Source organism: Chaetura pelagica, unplaced genomic scaffold (assembly GCF_000747805.2).
Source record: "Chaetura pelagica isolate M959 unplaced genomic scaffold, ChaPel_1.0 scaffold70, whole genome shotgun sequence".
Taxonomy (NCBI): Eukaryota; Metazoa; Chordata; class Aves; order Apodiformes; family Apodidae; genus Chaetura; species Chaetura pelagica.
Window position 1 is genome coordinate 7,731,395 of NW_009952265.1, and position 23,785 is coordinate 7,755,179.

The following is a 23,785-nucleotide window of genomic DNA, read 5'->3' on the forward strand; positions in this document are numbered from 1 at the left end:
CCTGCTGAAATGTAGTTAACTAATTTACTCGTGTCACTATTTCTGATAATTACTTTTCACCAAAATATTTTGCTGTGCTTGTGTGTAGAGGATTTCATTCTACAAGTCAACACCCTAAGTGTTGTAGCCTCGCAGGATCTATCAACAGCTTCTATTAAGAGAGAATATAATCTTGGTGAGAGCAGTGGCTAACACTTCTCTTTTCTATTTCTCAGTAAAGTCTACTGCATACTCACTATCAAGGGATGTACATTGGCACAGATGACATAGTTCACAATGTAAGGGGAAGTAACATACTGAAGCAAGCAAAACAAGGTAAAATGAATGACAACTGACAAAAAAGCAAGTGAACTCAGAATATTTTTTTTCAAATGAGAGGAATAAAAATATGTTAAGTGTGTACATAAGCAATGACACATGCAGAATAAAAAGAGATAAATAATGGGGGGAGGGGTAGATGACTGAGGACTATGTAAAAGCAGAAAAATACTCTCAGGTGCATATCTGCAAGGCTTGTGGATAATACTAGAAACTGAGGTGACCTTGTGAGCCATTGCAAAACTAAAGTTTTTTCCCTTCCTGAAAATTACCCTTAGCATCCTGGACCTACAACTTCATCAGGATCTAAACCATTCAGGCAGTGCCTGTAATTTCATTAATAAATTTAAATGAGTAGATTATATCAGTATGTTTTCTTGAAGGAGACTGTAGTTATGACCCTGTCACTTTGGTTTTCTGGGATGAAGGAAAAAAATCAGAAAATTAGTAACTTTAAATATATATTACATGATATGCATGGAGGATTCATCGTGCACCATCCTTTGTTCCAAAGCCAGCCAACCAGGTAATATGATAATCATCACGTTATCATGATTCATGGAACAGAACACTAGGGGAATCCAACATGCTGCTGAATACAGACAGCTGAGCATTGGTACAGGCAAGGGAAGGTGTAAGGGACTCTGATTACTCTGTGGATTAACCAGTCTTCCTTTTTCAAATGCACATCTTTGCAAGATGGGCACTACTTCTTCTTAAAGGAATAATGACTGTGCTGTGGGAACATAAAATGCCAGATTTCCTCCCTTCTTGGGTTTCTTAGGCTTCAGACGGGGTTAAGAGTTGAAACAATGAGTTTTGACTAGCTGGAATTTCTATGGATACTTCGTGACAGAGTTGCCTGACTGTGGCTCTATATGGTTGTAAGCCAAGGTAGACTTCTCCCAGGAAAGCCTACCATATATTTAATGTTCATCTTAGGAACTTCTGGATATGTAATACAATACTGCATTGATCTGTTAAAGGGGTGCTCTATATCAGTCTTGCATAATATTTATCTAGATGTTAGATAACTTCGTAAATGGGATTGTCATGCAATAATCTTTAAAAAACACAGGCATGGAAATTCTAATAAACCAACCTCTCTCCATTTAATTACTTGTACCAAGGGAAATGCGACTTTTCCCAAATGTTTTGTTGTTTTGTCTTTTTTTCTCAGGTGGGTAGAAAGTTATCTAGTGACTAAACATTGGGACCTCATGGCAATCAGCACTCTTGAAATATTACACTGGAAGCCATATCCAAGTAAAATGCATTTGTCACCAGATATTACCTCAGAAAAGCTCAGGGCTTGATATGAGTTTATTTGATCACCTTCTAACTTAACAGTAAACATTTTAAAATATGTATATACAGTATGGAAAATATATGTTGATATATAGTCTTTGCACAGTGCTTGGATATTAATTCTATGTGCATACAGGTAAGATGACATCTAATATTAATATGTTTATGACTGTTTAAAAAAAAATAAGTCTGTAAAAACATTTAATGGTCTAAAAATCTAATCAAATGACGGTGAACTTCAGGTGTTCTTCACATTCATATAGAAAGTAACTGTTCCAGTGTGTCTTCCACTGCTAGGTGCCAGTCTTGCAAAATGAATAATATGAGATAATTTATTTGGCCTGGCAAGGTGCAGACACACACAACTGTCTTTCAAGACTCAAAGTCTTGTGATTATATCACTAGAAATGCTGTGTTCTGCATATGATAAAGCAATAAGATAATAGGCCTGGAAGAAGTAGGAGAGTGAACTTGAAGAAAATGAGAGTGGAAGTAAATCCATTCAAATGGAAGGAGTCAGGGTGTGATTTGTGGTAAAACAATCTCAAGATTTCCTCATTCAGCTCTTTGAGGAATCTGGTTTTGGTACAAAGGAGAAAATTCATTCTTAGGCACTATTATTCAGTCTTCTGTAGTAATCTAGCATAATCAGTAACACTGATTCTGTGTACTTTTAGGGCAGATACCATTAGGTATCTGAAAGGAATGTTAGAGTTAACCATGCAAAGCTAAGAATTAATTTTGGACCAACAGGTTTCACTACTATAGAGTCCTCAAATACTGATTAAAGGGAAGTTATTAAAGCAAATCAAAAGCTTCAGTCTGCTTCGTCACTTAAAATGTTCTCAGAAAAAATGAATCCTTTTTTTTTGTTCCATCATTGCACACACTACAATATGTAAACCAGGAAGAAAATACTTTTTACTGTGTTGTTCCTGTTTTAGGTTTATTGTATTTTCTGTTTATGTTTTTCCTTTGCAATTCCAGCAAAGTTAATGTAAATATACGTAAGCTGAAGTTGTTTCTATGGTTGTTTAGCTTTAACAAGAAATACATAAACTGAACGTGAATCGAGGGACTGTAACTCCCATGTTTCTCAAACAGCTTGCTTAGTTATGTTTTCTTAGTTTTCTCTTCTGAAACCTACAGTGGAAAGGATAGAAAGTAACCCTCCAATGCTTAAGTAATTCTGTAGGGCACCTCCTTGAAAAAAAGGAAGCTTAGGATCAGTCACCCATAGGCAATGGACAGAAAGGAATCTATTGCTTACATTTCACAGGAAAGACAATTATATAAAAGCAAGACACCATTTAAGTTGTCTCTTAGAAGACTGTAGCAGGTACACTGCACTTTGTGAGGATCACAGGTTTTTTTTGGCACATAACAAGACTTTGAGGGTTAACTGTTGACTAACTGTCATGCCCCTGCCAGAAGGAATGCATGATTCGTGGCACCCACTTTTATTTTGGTGAAAGCCAGCTGCTGTCCTCACAGAAATATAAAGGGATTTGGGGCACTAGATTAAGGTATGATTAAGTACCTCAAGAACTTGAAGGCAAAATATGAGGAATCCTCCAAAGGTCAGAACAATTATAGATTTCAGTTATAAAGAGTTGCAAGTGAAGATCCCATCTTCACATAGGAACTTTCGTATTTTGGAACTGCTCTTATGGTCACAAAAGTACATGCCCTCTATATATTACTAGATTTCTCTACCTAACAATGGGATGCACCCTAGCTCATGAGATGGGTAGAAAGATACTACTTTAAGTCATTAGGTTACTGAAATGCTGAAGGTGCACTTCAAATATTGTCTTTATCTGGGACCACAGAGTTCTTGGGCTGGGCTAGCCTGCAGGTAACATCCTCCATTTAAGTTCTCAGAGATAAATAGTTTCCTAGAGTTATGTGCTGAATTCTTGCACTTTAAAAATGAGGGAATGGAGGGGAACCTTTTTTCAAAAAGGAGAATGAAAGTTTTAAGTTAAGACAATTTCTGTATTTGTAGTCTTCTGTAATTTAGACCACTCACTCATAGGACACATACATTCAGTTTTGACTGAAGTAACTCACCAGAATATATTTAAGGGGTTTTTTTTTTGGTGAGTTTTTGGGCATTTTGTATTGCTACTTGTGTTTCTAGGGGTACAATTTCATATTTTAATTTTTTTTTCCCATTACAGATATAATAATTATTGAGTTGGAGAGTAAAATTGAAATGTGAATAAATATAGGTATCATTTTGTTACCTAAAGGTGAAGCCACTCATCATGAGGAAATAAATTTATATGATCTTTACCATTTAGCACTTTTAAGGCTTTTTTTTTCAGCATGTACACAAAGTTAGAGGCTTTTGGAGAGCTTTGCTATCAAAATCATTGGCACATTTCAGGTGTCCATACTCTGCCCTAAACTCAGAACTCTGGAAAAACTGAAGTTCATAAACTAGTATCTTATCTGAATTTACATTCAATTATAGAAATACCTCTAGATTATAATATCTGACATGTGTAAACCCTTGGACTTCAGTGAAACTATTTTACAGAAGTTTTTTAGTCTTTGAATTTTGAGATGTGCTTTATTTAAAAAAGAGAAAATATCAACAAAAATAAGACAAAACAACAACAAAACCCCACCAGCTTTCTGCTTATCAAGTTATGCTTAATATTTTTCTGAAAGATCTTTTCTGAATTAAGTTTGGCTTTTCCAAACCCAGTTTACTTCTGTTTTCTGAAATACAGCTATAGATCTAGGTATAATTTTTCTCTGCCCTTTTAAAGCTATTTCTAGATAATTATACCAATGCAAGAAGCCTAAAGCAAATACGGTTTTAGTAATGTATAATATGAAAAGTATCTTGCCTGTAGTGTATACTAATAAGATCTGCACATGCAATTATTATTAGCAAGCACTCCACCTACTGGTTCAAATTATGACAGGCAACTAATAAAAAAAGTAGTTAGTGTTCTAATAAGAGATCTACTGCCTAAGGGTACAATCATTTTGATTCTCAGTACTTTAAGTATTTCTGGATCTTCTCTGGAACCAATCAGGTATACATATGCCTTTAAACTGCTATTCAGATTCATTAGCAGAATTCACCTAATTTACTTTAACAGATGACTATTGTAACTATTAATCCCCAATCTTAGTTGTGAATGTCAATTGAATAAGTGTCAATAAAAAGCAAAAAGCAAAAAAACCCACAAGATATTTTTATTTAAGTATTTCCTACATATAAGATCTCTATAAATGAGTTTTTAGAGAAGGATTTTGGAAAAACATGAATAAAAGTGCAGTGTGGCACAGTAAAAGTAGGCACTGAAAAGTATATAAATACTGATTAAGCTCTTAATTCTTCATAAACTTGATAAAGGCAATAGAGCAGCAAATGCTGTGATACAGTGGTGAACTTTTTAGCAGAATTAAGATAAAATAAACCATTTACAGTTAAGAAGTTTTAGTAAAATAGGCTTCCTTTTTTTAATTTACACACATACATACATTTATCAGGAAGCCAAATCTTGTATTTTTCAGTACCACTCATGCAATTTTTTTAGTATAATCTACATAATGGCTAGATATTATTTCCTTCACACACATTTCCCACTGAAATCTGTGGGACATTTGTGTATTCAGAGAATGCACAATTGCTTCTGTTAATGTATATTTTAATACAGCAAACAATATACACTCATGTTGCAAATCTGATTAGATATGGATGCAGAAGCAAGAGCTGCACCAAAATAGTATTACTTTAAGAAGCTATGTTGCAAGACTGTACGTTATTTTTGAGACATAAATACACCACAAAGCCTATGTTTCTTAAATGGTAATTTTAATTTTTTTATCAAATTTCCATCAGGTACACTATCAGTAGCAAAGCATCTGAAGCGTGTTCCTTTCCACTGATATGATGAGGCCTTCTGCTTTCAGCAACTCTGTGCAGTGTTAACTGAAACAAACACTGATACAATATGGTACCATGTGAGAGGAAAGTCATGCACTAAGGGCTGAAAATTGTTTTTCCTGCCCATTCCAGCTGCTGCTTTTCAATACCAGTTAGAAACCTGACATAATAGTACACATGTCAATATCAACAAATACAGTTGTGGATGGAGTCACTCTTTACAAAAAAGAATTTTAACACAGGAAAAAAAAAGGAAAAAAAAAAAAAAAAGAAAAAAGTAGCCCACTAAAATAAACACAAAACAAAGAATGTGGAAACACAGCATAAATCTACCCAACAAAATTTACCTGACCCTTTAAAGCTCACCAAAACATGACAGAAGGTCCCCTTGATAGTCTGTATAATATATATGTTTTGAGACTGTGCTGTCCATATGTTCAATAAAACTGTTGAATCTCAAAGTTATAATAATTTGCAACAAGGTGCCAGAACCAATTATTAAATATCATATGATCCAGCAGAGATGAAATAAAAATATACAGGGTCGATTTTACTGGCTTTGGCTGAAGATTACAAAATACTTAGAATTGCATTTTAATTTAAGAGGAGTCTTAAACACTTTCTTATGCTTAAATTTTGCTCACAGCAGAATATCAAATGCAGATGATACGTTTTTCTAGGTACAAAGGTAAGATTGCCCTTATTGTTATTGATATGAATACCAATTTAGTGGGAAAAAAAAAAAAAAAAGAGATATTCTATTATGATATCTTTTAATAGAGTAAACCTCTGTTCAAAAGAGCAAGTGACAGCCAAAAGTACAATTCAAGTGAGAAAAAAGGTAGAGTGTGATTAGATCAGTGAATGATACCATCTCAGCCAAATAGCTGCCTATAGTGTGGAAAAAAAAGACACTTAGGACTAAGTGTAAACAGTCATTATTTATTTACCATGACATCTCTTAAACATGAATGAGTGAATGATTTAAATACTAGTTCCCATCTTTTAGCCAAGGTCAACTGTTTCACACTGGTCTGTGTTTTTCATCAAGCTGTAAAACCTGGAGGTTGACCTGAGATTTTTATATTATTTTTTAAATTGTTATTAAATACCAAGGAAGATGTTTTACTGAAAAGATTATGAAGTTCCTCATAAAACCACAGAAATGGGCTTTCAAATTAAATGTAGAGTATCTTCCTGCTCTGTGTGTCCAAGAATTAAATATATTATACTGTAGGACAAAAATGCATTTTATTTCTACCAGTGAATGCAACCATGATCTTAAGATATTATGTCTGAAAGCATCAAAACGTTGTTGCTGCAGGGAAAAAAAAAAAAAAGCATTTCTGCCCTCAGTTATTGGAGCATTGCAAGAATAGGACGATGTTTGTCTATGTATGTTTACAGCACCTGTCAGCTGATACATGAGAAACAAGAAGAGTAATGTAAACTGATCCCCGCCTTTTGCTGAATATTTAATGCAGTCTGCTGGAAAGAAAAGCACAAACGCTCTACTTTTCCAAAGCCTGTCTTCCTTGCCCTCTTCTAATTTTCTCTGGGGAGGGATGGGTTTCGGACTTGGTCACTGCTAGTGCCCATTTGCTTCTGGATCTTTACTTTTCAGCCTTGGCTTTCTTCCTGTCTCCTGAAACTAAATTTGCTTCATTTAAGCCACCTCACAACAGACTTGTGTGTATATATTTTCAATGAAATTTGATTGTCTGTATAGATTTTTAAATCAGCTTTCAGATCAAGTTCAGAAATTTGTAAACTGTTGTGTTTCATTAGGCAATAGTGGAACACAGACCTCAGATGCACATCACCGATACCATAAAGTGATCTTTAAATGAGACAACTAGGGCATAAGTGGATTAAAGTGGCCAATAATGGGAAAACAAGTGCCCATTCCAAGAGCAATTCTAAGAAATTTAAGCCTCAGGAAGTTGCATTATACATTTTATTAAATTGAGGGTATATTCACACTTATTGTGGCTTGAAATTTGAACCAATATTTTCTGTCTTTGGTTACCTTACTTTAGGACTCCTTAATGGGCTGAAGATGTAATGCATAATATCATATGACTGCTTTAAGTTTGCAAGTTAGTTTCTCAAAAGTTGTAATTTAATTTAAATCGACAACTCCACTATCAACTACTGTTCACTCATATCAAACAGTATCTGACCTAAAACGCATGTAACAAGACCCTAAGATTCTAACAAAACCCCACTTTTTTGTCATTTTAACCTTGTTTGCAACAGAAAACATCCAATTTTGAGCACCACTACCAGTTAACAGTATGTAAAACACTACCTTTCAAAAAGATTGAGATAATATTTATACACAGAGCCTTCTGTTTTTCCAGTAATTGAGAGAGAATGAAAAAAGATTGAGCATCCCATTGATGTACAATGAATTTATACATACTGCAAAGGAGTCCTTTTTAAAAGGTTATCTTAAATGCTACCTGTTTACACAAGAAAATAGACAATCTGATCAATGCCAGACAAGATAAATTGTGGCAGGGAAAAATCACTTTCAAAATTACATGTAATGCACTATGTGAATTATGAAACATAGTAATTTCTAAGAAGCTAAAGATTTGGTTAATCAAAAGTAAGTAAAGACGTGTGCCCTTCTCTTGGATGTTCAAGGAGTCATAATTTGCTTCGTCAGTTTCAAGACTCTTCATATGTGACAGAAACATTGTCAGTCGTAAGACTGATTGAGAAACTGTACTGAGTCTGGCCTGCTACCCGTGGAGGTCACTGCAATTCGTTCCAGGTGGAAAATATAAAAGCAATTATTTCTCATTGGTGCTAGTTTGCTTAACAGCTCCCAGTTTCCACCTTCCTGAAGCTTGGAATATTCTCCTGGAAACCCTATCATGACTTCTTATGCAAAGATACTTCTGCCAGTTTTTGAAGAAATTGAAGAAAACTTTATCTGATTCCACTCTTCTCTCTCTTATTTCAGTGTATTCTTATGGAAAGTGACCTTTTCTCTTCTTTATGCAACACTGCCCTGAGGTAATGTCTATGTTGAAGAAAAATACTGTCATTAAAAAAAATAAAATAAATCCTGACACAGTGCCATCAATTCCTAGATCTTAGAGATTAATATAATGTCCTAAAAATTTTGAAGATTTCCAATTCTAGGAAGAATTGTCTTTGAATGTGAGAAGTACTGTTGCTCACAGGATTAACATGAGCTTCCTTTTGCAAACAATGCTTGTGGTTTAATTTGGTTATGCCATTTGGTAAGAATTTTAAGGGCTGTTGGATTATGAATTTCAAAGGATGAACATAAAACAGTGAAAAGTGTAGCATAACTCATTATATTCCCCTTTTTGTCTTGGTCTGTATTACACATTAATGTTGTGATTTCCCCTGTTGGTTTTTAATTTTTCAGAAGTTAATCCTCTATCAATGAAATCCTCTATCCTCTGAAAATTCATAATGTGTCAAGGAGGGTTGCATATTATTAGTTTTATGCACATTCCTATATACACAACTATGTATTTCAGACATACACACATACAAATAAATTAATGTCTTATTTAATTTCTAAATGCTTGGAGTTATTCTAAATGTCCTTTAAAAAATAAAAATTGTCTCTGGCCTGTTGTCTCTGTTAATAGCAAACAAAATATAGTGCCATATACAGCATAAGTTAAGGAAAAGGTAAAGGTGAAGTTTCTAAATCTTTTACATAGATTGATGGAAGTAATTTCTGATATTTTCTCTTTTTAAATATTAAATATTTTTTTTTCTGGTAATATTATTTTTATTCATCTTCTTGGTGAATATTCATAATTTACACTTCACTATGCTGTTAAAATATGGTGCAGTTCCCAGTATGGGAGTGAATTTTAGTTGTGATAAGATAGTAAACAATATTCACAGATGTCAGTGGCAGGAATGAGTGATTCTCTATATTGTGGAAAGAGAAGCTAACGAGTGATGAAAAGCTACCTAAGTTAAAGTTTTTTAGATTGGGTGGCTGATTTTGGATGCTACCTCCCAAAACAGTCAGTCTCAGAAGGCAGTTTGGAGTATCTAAACATCTCTATTTTAGCTCTGTAGTTCTTTGATGAAGACAACTTAATGTGACACCATTTAACTAAAAGATCTGAGGGAGATTGAGATATTTCAGAAAATATGCACGCGATTCTTGGTTTCAGTACAAGCATTGAATAAAAAACCTTGAATTAGGGACTGTAAGGGAAACTGCTGCAAAATTTTGCAATTGTCACTTTATTAAATGAAACGAAATGATAGTACAACAACACCATGCTACTGATTTTCTTTTTTAAGATAATGTTTTTGGAGTGTGAAATGCCCCAAAGTTCATATTGCCTACCCTTGATCCTATTTTAGATTTCCATGAGGACTGGAATACCCTTATACGTCTCTAATAAAAAGTAGGGACACTAACAAATAACTAGAATTGGAATGATTCCCCATCCAGTGAAGGCAAAGGAAGGACTGACTGATTCCTATGGGTATTAGTTCATCCCTGTACTGTGTTTACACACTAATTATTCTCTCCCCCTGTATCTTTCGCTGTTAGTAATCAGCAACAGTTAAATTAGGATAGAGAGCAAGACTGGAAAAGCAATGTGAACATAATATTATAGAATTAAATACATCATATATCATAGTGTTGGAAAGAACCTGAAAGATTATCTAGTTCCAGCTCCCCTGCATGGTCAGGGACACATTCCAGTAGACCAGGATGCTCAAAGCCCCATCCAACCTGGACTTGAACACTTTCAGGGAGGGGGCAGTGTCTTAACTAAACTAGCATCTTCAGATTTGAAGTTAACATGTGAGAAGTGTAAAGAAGACACATTGTGGGTAAAGATATTGGTTGCATTTTCTGTTCCCAGTTTGAGCCATTACATGTCAGTCAAACTCAGTCTCCATTTTGTATGTGATTGCTTTGCTTGAAGTTGAATCTACAATATTTGACTTTGAGCTATGAAGCTGGGCTTCACTTGTTTTGCTTGACGTTGGATGTATTATCTATGAAAAAAAATCATTTTCTTCCTTCTAGTTGAAATCCTCCTTTCTGGAGTTCCTTCCTTGCTCTAAAAACTATGATTGAGTCAAAATTTTATGGGGAAATGTCTGTAATCCCTCTGCCGAGCTGACTGAGCTGTTTCAGTTTCCTTGTTCCAGGCATTAATTCTAACTGAGAATGGAGAGAAAACATCAGGTTTGAGATATCAGGTTTGAGACATCAGGTTTGTGATCTTTCTCCACCTACAGGAGAAGCTATTATTACAAAATCACAAAACTACCTTTTTGGGATGTCAGCTTCCTTATTATTGTTCCATTGAAGTTATGGTTTAGTCAAGAATTAGAAGAAAAAAAGCTGCAGTCTTCAAAGCCTTTATATACTTAATGGAAGGTACTGTTCAACATCCAAGCTTCATCCTTGTACTGAGTCACCTGCTGAAGAAGCTGCAGAAATAAACCTCCAGAGAATGTTAGCTTTTGTAAAAAAGTTTTATACTTTCTTTATACACTTGCATTTGGGGTTATCTGCTTAGTAGTTTAAAAGAAAAAGTAGGTAGTTCAAAATAAGAGACATTGAACTCTGCATGGAGAGTCTTAATGACTACTTATTCCACTCTTAGGATCACTAACAACAGCTTCCCAAAGCATTGGTTTTCTGCAAAACGGTAGCCATATAATAAAAAGCTTTTAAATTTACATCCTGGCTCAAGGTTTTTCAATTAGAACTAGAGATTTATCATTTGTTCAATTGTCTCCTTTGTAGTTTCCATTCCATCTCATATGTATCAACGACAGAGAAATTATTGAAGATATGAAATGAAAAATTCCACATCAGGCTTTGAGTAATTTTCCCTCTGTCAATCTGTTTCTAACATAATGCAGGCACACAAAAATGGAGCCAAAGCCAGTCTGGTGTCCAGGACAAAATAGAAACCAAGACAGCATTTTGCAGTACCAGCTATGGTCTCACAGGTGTGAAAGTGATCTGTCGAAAATGTCCTGTGAATACAAGAAAAATTAATGGGGACAGTGAACCTGAAAGGTCTCACAAGAGATGCTGAGTCTTTCTTGACCTCAGGCTATAGTCTTGTCAGTCCCCTTTCCATAGACAATTAAAGGTGTATTTAACTCCTAAATCTTGAAATGTCACAGGTTTCAGAATAATGATATTTAGTTGTACTCTTCTGGGAAGAAAAGTTATAGTCACAGACTATGGAAAAAATATATGCAGGTGGGCTGCCATAATTCAAGAATTTGACTTCATTTAGCACAGGAAGCTGAGGGTGTGAAACCATTAATGCTGACACACTATCCAGATGGCTAGTTTACCATGTGCAAGAAGACAGTACAGCAGTGATTATGCTGGAGCCAAAAACTACACGTGGAGATGGAACAAACTTCAAAAAGTCAGTCTCTTAAATGTGCCATTATACAAATTAATCTAAACGGATATGTTCATCTATTTCCCTACTAAAATGTTACTGATAGAAAATCACAGACAAGATGTTCTGAAAATTATGATATTCTTTTATTGCTGTTTTTACGATGCCTCAGATGCTCCATCACAACCTTTTTTTTGTACATCCATTCCTCATGGTGTTGTATGGGAGTCAGCCTATGCATTTGATATACATTAATACTTGTTACAATGAACAAAGCAGGTGAAGTGAATATCAGCACATTTGCATGGGCTTTCTAAACCACAGTGTTTTGAGTCAGTGTGCCGAGGTAGAAATTGTGAAATTGTGTTATTTTGGAGGAGAGAGAAGGAATCTTAGAGGAACATAAGGATTCTAATAACCACCGGTACATAACTGATACGAAGTGACTGTAAATTCCAGTAAGGAGCAAAATTATCTTCTCCTTGGTCAGGAAATATTTTCTTAGTCAAATGAGTAGTTTAGTTCAGTTGGTCATTCAAAAAAACCTAGATTTTTTAAAGTGAATTTTGGCTCTACTAAGTAGTCATTGGACTGAAGCATTAACTTTGAAAGTATTTACCAGAATTGTTCTTAAAAAATTTTGAAACTGGAGAAATTCTGAATTTCTAGGATTAATGGTGGGAACATGAATGGCTCTAATTTTGTTCATGCAAGTCACCTTCTTGAACAAGGTTTTATTTTCTTTAATAGGGTACTGTGTTCCTCAGCAGAAGTAGTAAAGAATAAATCCCCACAACTGACGTAACTTAAAGCAGTAAGTTCCTGCTAAGCAGGAAGTCTGAACATTTATCTGGATTTATATGATCTGGAAAAAATAGATTTCCCTTGTTGTTTTTTTATTCATACAAATTAGCGTATAAGTGTTTCGACTCAAGAATTTCCTTCTACTGTGTGCTTTTATAACATTCAACTCGATGGGGCTCCAATCCCAGTTGAGGCTTCAGAAATAATCAGAGCAGATAGCAAAATATTTTTCCACCTTCAATGTACGTTTAGAAAACAAGGAAAACTCTATAACTGATGTAAATTAAATAGCTATTACGTCAAGATATAGCATAGCTTTGTCTGATGCAGCTCAAAATATCTGAATATGGAGTTAAAATTTAGTTGTGTGTGAAACACAATTGCATCAAATAGTAGCTTAACAGAAAGATGCTAAGAGTAGATTTTGTGGCACAGGTTTCGCTTTATGAGGAGACTGAAGAACATAGTCCTGAACATGTGCTGGATAGTTTGTTTTCAAATTAACCTCCTAAATTTATTAGAAAGGTTTATGGTGGTCCTGTGGATTTTAAGAATTTCACAAAATGTTTGTCCACCCCAAGCAAGATGATTCACTTAAGTAATCTCAAACCAGAAACTTATGCAGAAACCATAGAATTGAAAACCTTGTGGACAGGTCAATTTCCTTAGCTTACTTTATTGCAGGTAGGTATGTGTAATCTTCCTTTTATCCTTTGCATGGTGTAACTGTGTGTATACAATGGATGGTGCTGTTTGGTATTCTGTTCCCCTTTCAGAGCATACTATTCAATTTCTGTTTTGAAAGAAAAAAAAAAAAAAAAAGAAGAAATGCATGTCTTCTCAAGGTTCTTCTACTAACTTTTCCATATATTTATTTTTATTTGTTTTATATCAGAGATAACAGTAATATCACTCATTTTGGGGACTGAAATGAGGCAAACATAATTTAGATTCAAGTTGATTTCTGGTGTTGTGTTGGCACTGCCTCTCATGATGTCTAAATGTGTTTTCTTGTTTCTATGTATTTCTTCATTGGTTTTTATACCTGGGTTGTTGCTCACTTAATTGTCAGAAAAAAAATCTTCCTGTTGTGAAGAACCACAGTTTTTTCTGTTAGTGCAAAACTAAGTGTAATGTAATTGGTTCTAGTACCTGACACTTAGAACAGCATTTAGTAAAGGAATTGAAACTACAAGAAATTGATGTATTTTCAATTTCTTTGTGCTTGGAAATTTTAGTTTAATTGTTTCAGAACTATCAGCCTGAATTAGACATTCAGCATGCAGAACTACTGCCTAAAACAATCTGGCAAAGTTACAGTTATTGAAAACAACCACTAAGGAAAAATGTCAAGCACTTCTGAAAAAAATATCTCATGCATTTCATCAATAATGGGACAATGTAAATATTTAGGCCAAAAGTTGAGTAGTGAATAACTTTTAGATCCATATTCTAAAGAAAATACTAACACTGGGAAAAAGTGAAGTAGAATGCAGCGTCTGCCTGATATCAGTTTCTCAGTTCTGGTATGGGCATTTACATGCACTTAATGAATGACATTTTTGAAGTTTTCTCAATAGATTCTCAGGGTGGTTGGTAGGGTAAATTATGGTAAAATGAATGTTACCCAATGTTTTCTAAACAAATGCAGGTAGATATTGGGACATAATCATTTGTCATTAAATTCTAGTGGAAGCACTCTTGGAAAATTTCCTCTTTTCTGTGAAAGTCAGATCACATGAGCCTAACCTGGTTAAGACCCATGAAAGTGTCTGGGTTACTTTAACAGGAACCAAAGCAGGCTGTCTTCTGACCGCAAACAGGAGAGGGAGCTCCAGAGGTGCAAGAGCTATTAATGATGTTTTATTTGATAATATAGGCAATTCAGAGATGTTCAATTTACATGAAGAAAATGCCACTGGAGGCATTGAGTTAAATATCAGGCACATGACAGACATCTTGTCTTGGAGAGTTGGCTGATTTTGTTTTGCTTTCATGAGCTTTGCGAAAGCTTCTGGTAAACTGCTCTTGCAATTCAGAGCTTGAGTGTTACCAGAGTCTAAAAAGCTACTCATTGCACTGCTGCATAGTTGCTGCTTGTACTGTATAACTGTGGTTATTATCATTTTTCTATACTTGAAGAATGAAACAGCTACATTGCTCTTAATATCATATATGATTAACTGTTTTATATTGACTTTTGTGGCCAGGCAGTGTTTCTTGCAGACCTAAATATTTTTTATAGTAGTCATGTTTGCTCCCTTCTGTTGTTAATTTCATGTTCAGAGCTGATGTATATTTGCTAGCTTACGAAGCTGACATACAGATTAGGAAGAAAATTAGATGAGTTACTATTTCTTTGCCAGAGGAGTAGACCATAGAGGAGTTGTAAAATGTAATAATGTTGAACTCCTCTCATTCTCTCATTGGACCCGGCAAGACATCTGCCTTCTCTTTGGTTTGGCAAAGGCTCTCATTCCAAAATAGCAAGATAACTTCTTTGTTTTCTTTATTCTAACTTTTGGACATATTCTATTTTACAAATCATAATTTAGATTAGTAATCAGTTTTTCAGAAGTAAGTGGGAACAAATTGCCTTCTCAGGAACCTCCTGCATAATGCAAGAAATTATAATGAAAGAATACATACAAGCAAAAATAATGAAGGAAAAAAAACCACTTCTGTGCCTTTATCAATGTAATTTATTTGATACATTTGAATTTTTAGAGAAATTCAAACTGGACTGTGGTCACTAAACTGCACCATGCACCATTATAATTTCACAGTTCTACTGTCAAATGCAGAGGAAAAGTGAAGTGTGAGAAGATGGGAAATTTACTAAGATAAGAAGATGGAGGGAGTCTTGAGAAAAGGAGAACTGTAAGATCAGAGAAGGCTGCTTTTAAGCAGCTTTTTGGAATTTTTTTTTTTTTTTTTTTTTTTTTTTTTTTTTTTTTTTTATTAGACTAACACTTACCTGTCTACCTCTTGAAGTGTAGGATTTATAAAGTATGTTCTAGTTCATTCCTCTGAAAAGAGGATTGGGTGGATCCTGTCTCTACACAGTGAATTTACACATAAAACATGTGGAGAAATATGCTGAGAATTGTTTTCGATGTAATGTTACAGAACATTTTAGCTTCATGGCTAGTTTTCTGTTTTACAAGACATGAAGTTATGCTTGAAAGCAGCAAATATCAGACTTTCAATTCTTCAAGTAAAATCATAAAGTGTTATTTACAAATAGGCTATGTTAAATCTATAGAATAAATCTGGAAAGTGTGTCTTTATCAAAGAACACTGTATGTATGAAGATATGTCATTATTATTCTCTTTCTAAGTAGTTGATTTTATATGACTATTCAGGAAACCAAACTGATTTAGCCCTTTTGACCTCAGGAGTCTTCCACAGTTAAATATTTATGAAAGATCAGAACATGATAGTGGCTATTATGGCTCCTCAATTTTAGCAATTAATTTTATTGACAGAACAATATGAACTGCTTCTTTGTCAGTGTGGCAACATCATAGTTCACTTTCTATTTGTTTAAAACAACCCAAACCAAGCCACTGCATCTTACTTATGTGAAATGGGCAACCTTCATCCTGACACAGCTCTACGAAGAAGCCATGTGAGGCCATGTATGCATTTCAACACATGTGAGACTGTCATGTTGTCATAGTACATGTTATGCTTTATTTTTCAACACATTAAAGATAATAAATATATTTTTTAAAAGCACACAATCATTCTCTAAATCAATAAAAAACTTTTTCATGCCATTTAATTTGCTTGATTTAACTCTCTCTAACCATTCTACTGCTATGTTTTGATTTTACTCAGCACATTGAATACTGTGTTTTGTTTTCAACAGATGTGACTTTGAGTGCACTGGAGAACAATTTATGCATTAGACTCTGAATTTTAAATGAACGTGCTCTCTAATGATTTCCTCAGTATAAGTAGACACTTAAAAAGTGACACTGAAACCAAGAAAAATTACTTAAAGGATCAGTTACATCTAAAATGATGAAATCAATAACAATATTTTCACTGGGATTCTTTCTCTTCGATAAGCAAAATCTTTACTTAAGTTAAAAGCCACATTAAAATTTAATCACAATCTGTGTGCTTTAGCAATTGATAATTTCTGGACATCTGTCTTCTGTTTTGTTAAAGTCTTGTATTCCTTCTGGTTTCATCTTGTCTTTTCAGAACAAGATTAGGTACATTTGAAATTTTCAAAAAATTGAAAAGGATTTATAATTTAGGTTAGAAAATGTTAATCCTTATAAGCCCTTTTATTCTTTTTTTACACACATAATTCATAACCATAGTATAAAAAAAGCACAAATTATAATCTCAAAATAATCATATTGCAAGGTAACAAAAATATTAGCTATAATGTGACCACCAATCAACAAGATTTTTTTTCAAGTCATATGTATTGATTCTTTTTATCGTACAAGAAGGTAAGGCTTATTACAGTCATTTTATACAAGCAATTTTGTCTTTCTATGTGTTACATTTAGATATTTTTAACACTACCTTGGGCTTAGAGTAGCTGTAAAAGCATAGGAATTATATTAATTACATTTACATATGATTCTGAAAACTTTTGTGTTTGGGAGGATAAAAGCTCAAGTCTTAAGATGACTTTTCACAATCTAAGAGCAGATTGTATAGGAACAACTACAATGATTACTGCTGTCTCTTGCTTCCTTTCCACCTAATTTTTCAGACGAGGAGAAGAAAGATTATCTTTCACTGAACTTCCTCTTATTACAGCTCCATTCTCCGATCACCTAACATGTCTGCAGAGACTTGCAGTGATAATGTAGTATTTATTATAGAAAGACTATTTAGGAAAATCAATATGTTCAATGTAGGCTGTGCATTTAAGTCTTGAAGGCTGAAATAGCTGACATAGTGGTTATACTATAGTGTCTTGTGGTAAAACATTTTTCACTCTATTTCGGTGTGCGTGAGTTAATCAATAAGGTTAACTACATTTGTCAGGATTAGGGTCAATAAAATTTGTACTTGTTCAATACCAGAAGTAATGTAAATGCTTGTATTTACTTTTGTCATACTTTGCATCAGCTGCTAATTAATTAAACTTCTGCTGAAATTAATAAATAAGTAATAATTAGATACACACATTAAAAAAACCATAATTCAAAATGAAGCAGATTGCTGTTTCTTGAAAATATAAGTATCCATATAGTATGTCAATTAAGAAAGAAACTGAAATATTCCAAATATGTCCACAATATGTCCAAATACGTCTGCAATATGTCCAAATGTATGCACAATATTACAAATTTCAGACTATTGCATATTTTAGCATATATAACATTTAGAATATGTACATTAAATATGATTATTCTGAAATTGTTGGAATTTTCTACATCAAGTTTGAAAAGAAAATGAGTTTATTTTTTGAATTTATTTTATGCATGAAACATCTGGACACTAAAATGAGATTTTTTTAAGCTATAATTTATAATAATACTTTCTGCTGTCTGGAGAAATGAAAATTACTAATATTTTTGTTATTCTCCTGCTGTGCCTTCTAGGTACCTTAAAACTGCTTAAAAAAAATTTAGTTTTCCTTCACCTTTTCACTTGCTTTAAAATGTATTCTCCTGACTTATTTGTAGGAACCCTGAACATTTTCTCCTTTCCTTCATATTCTGCTTTTGATAATATTTCTATTTTGTGTTTTGGAGAAGTATGTTTTTGTCAACCATCTTGTTTTTCTTATTAATAGGCATCATAGTTTTTCTACTAGATTAAAAAGAGGATACAGAGTGGAAAAAATTTTAGACTAGAATAAATCATTGTAAATATTGTATATTTATTAGACACTAGAAGAATGAGGAATGTTGTTTCTTGAGGGGTTATATCTCTCACAATTTTATTTCAAGCATTCATTCTTCATGGGTTTAGAACCTATGTAATCATGTCTTGACTACTCCCATTTCAGTTTATTGTTTTAATTTTTTTTCCTAACGCTAACACTTTCTCTTTAAGTCTTCTGTGTTTTATGGTATTACTTTCCTCTTAATATCTATGAAGTTTGCTAATATTTACAAGATCTTTGCTTTTTTTTACTCAATAAATCTATATCATATTATCAGTTTACATTTTCAAGCATAAACATAAACATATATGCTAAATGATTCATGAATACAAATACTTTCCCTTCTTGTCTTTTTTTAAGAGTTAAAGAGACTAAATCGTTTCAAATGAATGCACTAACTGTCTGCTTTTCTGAAAGCAAAAGCCAAATGAGTAGTTAAAAATATTGCGAGTTTGAAAATGCAAATGGTGTTATCCAAATATGCAGCCATATGTCCACAAGACACTCATTTTTATTTGGAAAAATTGTAAAGGTTTGAAGAAAAATATATTTAGAGATTCATGGCCCTGCTGCCCCACCCCCTAAATGTAATTAGGAAACAACCACATTTAAATTAAATATCAATAGTACTAGTAGTGCTGACTTTATTGTATAGCACGTATTTTTCTTAGTGAAGCATAATTGCTATACTGAATCCAAATGCTTTCATGTGCTATAAAATTCTATATAAATAGATACCTCTTTATAAAGCCTACATTTTCTAATAGCTATTTTTCTAAACACCTGAGGAGTTAACAGAATCTTTTCAGTCTTAGACACTCATCAGATTTTAACATAAATTAGTTTGTGTAATTTATGCTGGAAAGTTTGTCTAACCTTTAAGCAACTTTGCTCTGCTGATCACAGCATCAGTAATAATAGGGGATGTGAGGCCAAATCCAAGTGGTTAAACCCCCAACAGGAAAATATCAATTAATCTTTTTCAATGGAGTTGAAGTATGGGTAATCCTCTCATTAAATAGTTTGAACTTTTCTCCCAGTAAACAAAAGAGGGATAATGAGTGATGTGGTCTGACTTGTTTACATGGAGAATCTTCAAGAGGCTTAGGCTCAGCTTCTCAACACAGGAGTCTTCATAGTCACTTATCACTAATTGCCCTTTTAAAGACATTTGTGTCAGTTTAGAAATTCTAAAAAGAAAAGGTTTTCTAGTTTTAATAATGATAATGAAAAATGTCATTATTTTAATCTGGTATACATTAATTTCAATGTTTGGAAACTTAATTTCCAAATTCGTTAGTTAATTCTATTTTAGAACTTATTTATAACCTTAAAATGTACTGCATTATGTTTCAGTGATGGCTCAAATATTTTAGGTAAATACAGGTCTTGAAGAAATCCCTCACAGTAGTTCATTTTAATTTGAAATATTAAGAGAAAAAATAATAATTTACTGATTTTATTATTTTACATAAAACCACTGTATTTTCAAAAGTACAAATTTAATTTATCGTATCTTTTGTGCTTGCCTGTTTCTCAAACCTGAGAAACGAGGTATGGGTTTTGATTTAGCTTTGCCTATGAGTTCAGATAGAATCAGCTAAGTGCATTTGCTTCCCTGATACTTTTTCATTGTTCTTCCTAAGGCACCTTCTCCATCAGCAAACTCAGTTGTCTTGGAACAAGATGAAGTGTTTTAATATGCAGATATAAGAACGATTCAGAAACAGTAAGGTTAAGAAGTTTCAGTAGGGCTTTGCTGTGATAATTCAGAACATCAGAGCCAGGATCATTTCAGGTACTAAACAGAAATGCAAACTTATAATTATTTGCTCTTCAGCTGCTTCTGATGTTATGGTACAGGATGCCAGGAATGCTAAACCTTTTTCAGAACAAAGAGTTTTTATTTATACTAATATTTCTATTTTCTGTTGTTTTTCTTTCTTTTTTTTTTTTTAATAAGGCAAGCAAAGAAATACACTCTGGCCAATATTTTTTCATTAACTGAAGAAAAAAACAGTTAGTCTATCATACAAAAATAAGGTATGTAATTTTGTGTGTGATGACAATTGCTATGGTCAAGGGTAAGTTTGATTTCAAGGAAGTTTCTCACATCTTGCCATTTTAATACACAGAGAATGTGGACGCCAGCATATTTTGCATGTATCATTTAAAATCACTGTGCTAATGAAAATTAAAACACTTGGGGAGACCCCAAGTCATGCTTTCATAGAAGAATGCAATGAGTGAATTAATCAAAAGTTCCATCTCCCTATACTGTAAACCAAATCCTGAATTTGCCTGCTTAGATCAGGAAGTTGTTTGTTAAATTTCCATCTGTTATCTCTGCTTGATGAGGGTTTTGCTGGGGCAATGTTTCTTCAAATACAACTGAGTTACTCTGACAAGTCATCAAAATCCTGCACATAAAGCAAACTATGTGTAATTATAAATAGAAGGGAAAAAAAGAGCAAAGAAGGAAATGTAGACAATATATTCTTTAAAATAACCAACTACGTTCCAGGGAGATGCATGAAGGGATTTTTGAGGAACAATTTTGGAGACCAAGCTGTGCCAGCAGTGCTGTAGATAGCTCTCCTCAAATCTATTTTCAAAGTTGTATTGGGGTAGTTACTCTTGCAGCACAGGTGTGACTAATTCTTCTGAACTTCTTCAGCAATTTTAGTGTACTGTATTAACAGGTCAAGAGACCCTAACCCTTGGATGAAATACAATTTAAAAATATTCTTCTTTAGTAATGAAGCAAAGCTCAACAGTGTTTCCTTCACTATGCAGGAACACTGAAACATTTGTCAAGAAATGCGTTTTCCTTGATGGTGTTCTTACTGACATAGAATAATAAGTGTACCAGTCATTTAAGTTAAAAACAAAACAAAACAAAAAAACCCAAAACAGTCACAGCTGCTGTTTACACAGAGACAGGAGCTAAATATGGAGGGCACAATTCTTGCTATAAAAGTAAATGTGAATACTCATTATCTGACCAGAAAAATCTTATTGTCTGAAATGCCGTATTTTATTAAAAAAGGTAATTATCTTCCTTTTCATGACAATTTGATGACCAACTGTGATGTCTGTGTGTGTGTGTATATATGTATGTTTACATATAAGTAAGACTATTTGAATTGGTTTTAATCAACATGAAACAAAGATACCTTTGTTATTTAAGTAAAAGGCAGACATCTTCTCCAATGCCTTGTCTTTCATCAGCTGTGGCATCATGGCCTTCTGCAGCTAGTGTAACTTGAAGATCTCTTACAACCAGAAACTATACATGTTGCCTTCCAAATATATATATATATTTTTTTTGTTGTTGTTGTTAGTTGGAGACCCTGGAACATACTCTCAACTTCAAGGAAAAAAAAAAAAAGAAATTGTATCAGATTCAAGAATTACATTAGTAATAATTGTTCTGATGGTTGTGGGAGTTGCAGCTCAGGTCATCTTTTGTCTAGCTAGTGAGCTAGGCATTTAGCTTGGAATTTTCTACATATAATCCTCTATAGAAATGAAGAACTAAATATTTACAACACAATACAGTGTGTGATATTTAATAAAGGTCTGAGAATCCTTAAGAGCTAAGTCACAGTTAATTTACTACTGCTTGGTAAGTGGCTATGCACATTTGAGCTATGATTATAGTGCTTGTTGTTGTGTGTGTTCAGTGAAAGGAGTTTAAGTTGAATTACCTCACAACTGACATGAATTAAGATTGCACAGATTGTGTTTTCTTACATGTATCAATTGATGTGCATTAACACATTAAGCTACAGAAACTTAGTTTCTGAGAAGTCTGAGACTTAAAACTCTGGAAGTGGGAAGTCTTAACAAATACTTTTGTGATGGTTATATAGAGGTTGGATACTTAGATTTTGTAAGTCTTGACTAATAAGTTCTAGTGGGATTTTAAAATTAAGCATTAACATTGCTTGGTTGTTATTTGACTTGATAACAGAATAACATATACCCTGCGCTTTAGAATATCTGAGTTGAGTAGTCATCTAGCTACAACTTACTTTCTTGAAAAAAAGTTCTTAACTATAGTTATATTTTTAAACAGAGAGTGTCATTTCTGTTGTAAGTTACTTCAGACCTTTTCAAACTATCTCATAAGCAAGATGTGTTCTTGACGAAACTGCTTGCCATATTGGCTCTTCTAGGGCTCTACTGTAAAAACCTAACTTCAATATTAGAAGGAATTAATTTGCCTTTTGACCTAAAATCCTGATGGCTGCCTAAATAAAAGTACGTAGCCCACTACAAGCTCTTTTAACAACTGCAATTTACTTTATTCAATCTACATCAAAACAAATGTTGAAGTTTATTGTTCTGCCGGAAACTACCCCAGTTTTATGGCTGCACTTGTTGAAGAGGTGCAAAGATGTAAAAAGTTGAAGTTCCTCAACTGTCCACCAGTACCATTTGTTACACCTTCTACATCAGCTCTGATATTTAAGAATCTTGCATGGAACGAAATCTACTCCTCTTTCTGGCAGAAAATGTTTATGCTTGTTTTGTTGGGTTGGTTTTCTGCCAGGCTGATGAATTGAATCAGTTCAAAGCAGAGTTTGTAAAACTCAAGATCCAGCAAAACAGAGAAGAAAGAAATGAAGGTGAAGGCCAGTTTCCCTCTTTGGCAGCATTAATGTGCAATTTCATTCTGAATTAGCTTTAAGACATTTATATACTACATTTATATTATGAAAACCTGACTTGAAAAGAGCTAATTTGGGCATTAACTTCTTTCTCTCTTATTACGTTGCATGAAAGAAGAATGTATTGCAGTCCTAGAGAAAGGCAAATGATTTTTGCAAGAAGTCATTTAGAGGATAAGTTTCTTGAGAAAGGTAATTCCTAGCATCAGACAGTTCCCACTTCTCTGTTAGGATAACAATTTTTTTCTTCTTTCCTAACTATGGCAAATAATTTACTTGTTCCTTTAGGGATTCTCTCATAAAATAAGGTCAACAATAATAAATATACATCCGAGTTGTAGTGGACTAATATAATAAATACAAAATGTGTAGAATGCTCAAGTGAAAAGTGCAAGTTAGTGAGAGACTAATGAATGTTATTTGGAGTGGCAGAGAATTGTGTTGTAACAGTGGGAAGGGAAGTAGTGAAGGAATATATTTTCATGGCTCAGTGCTAGT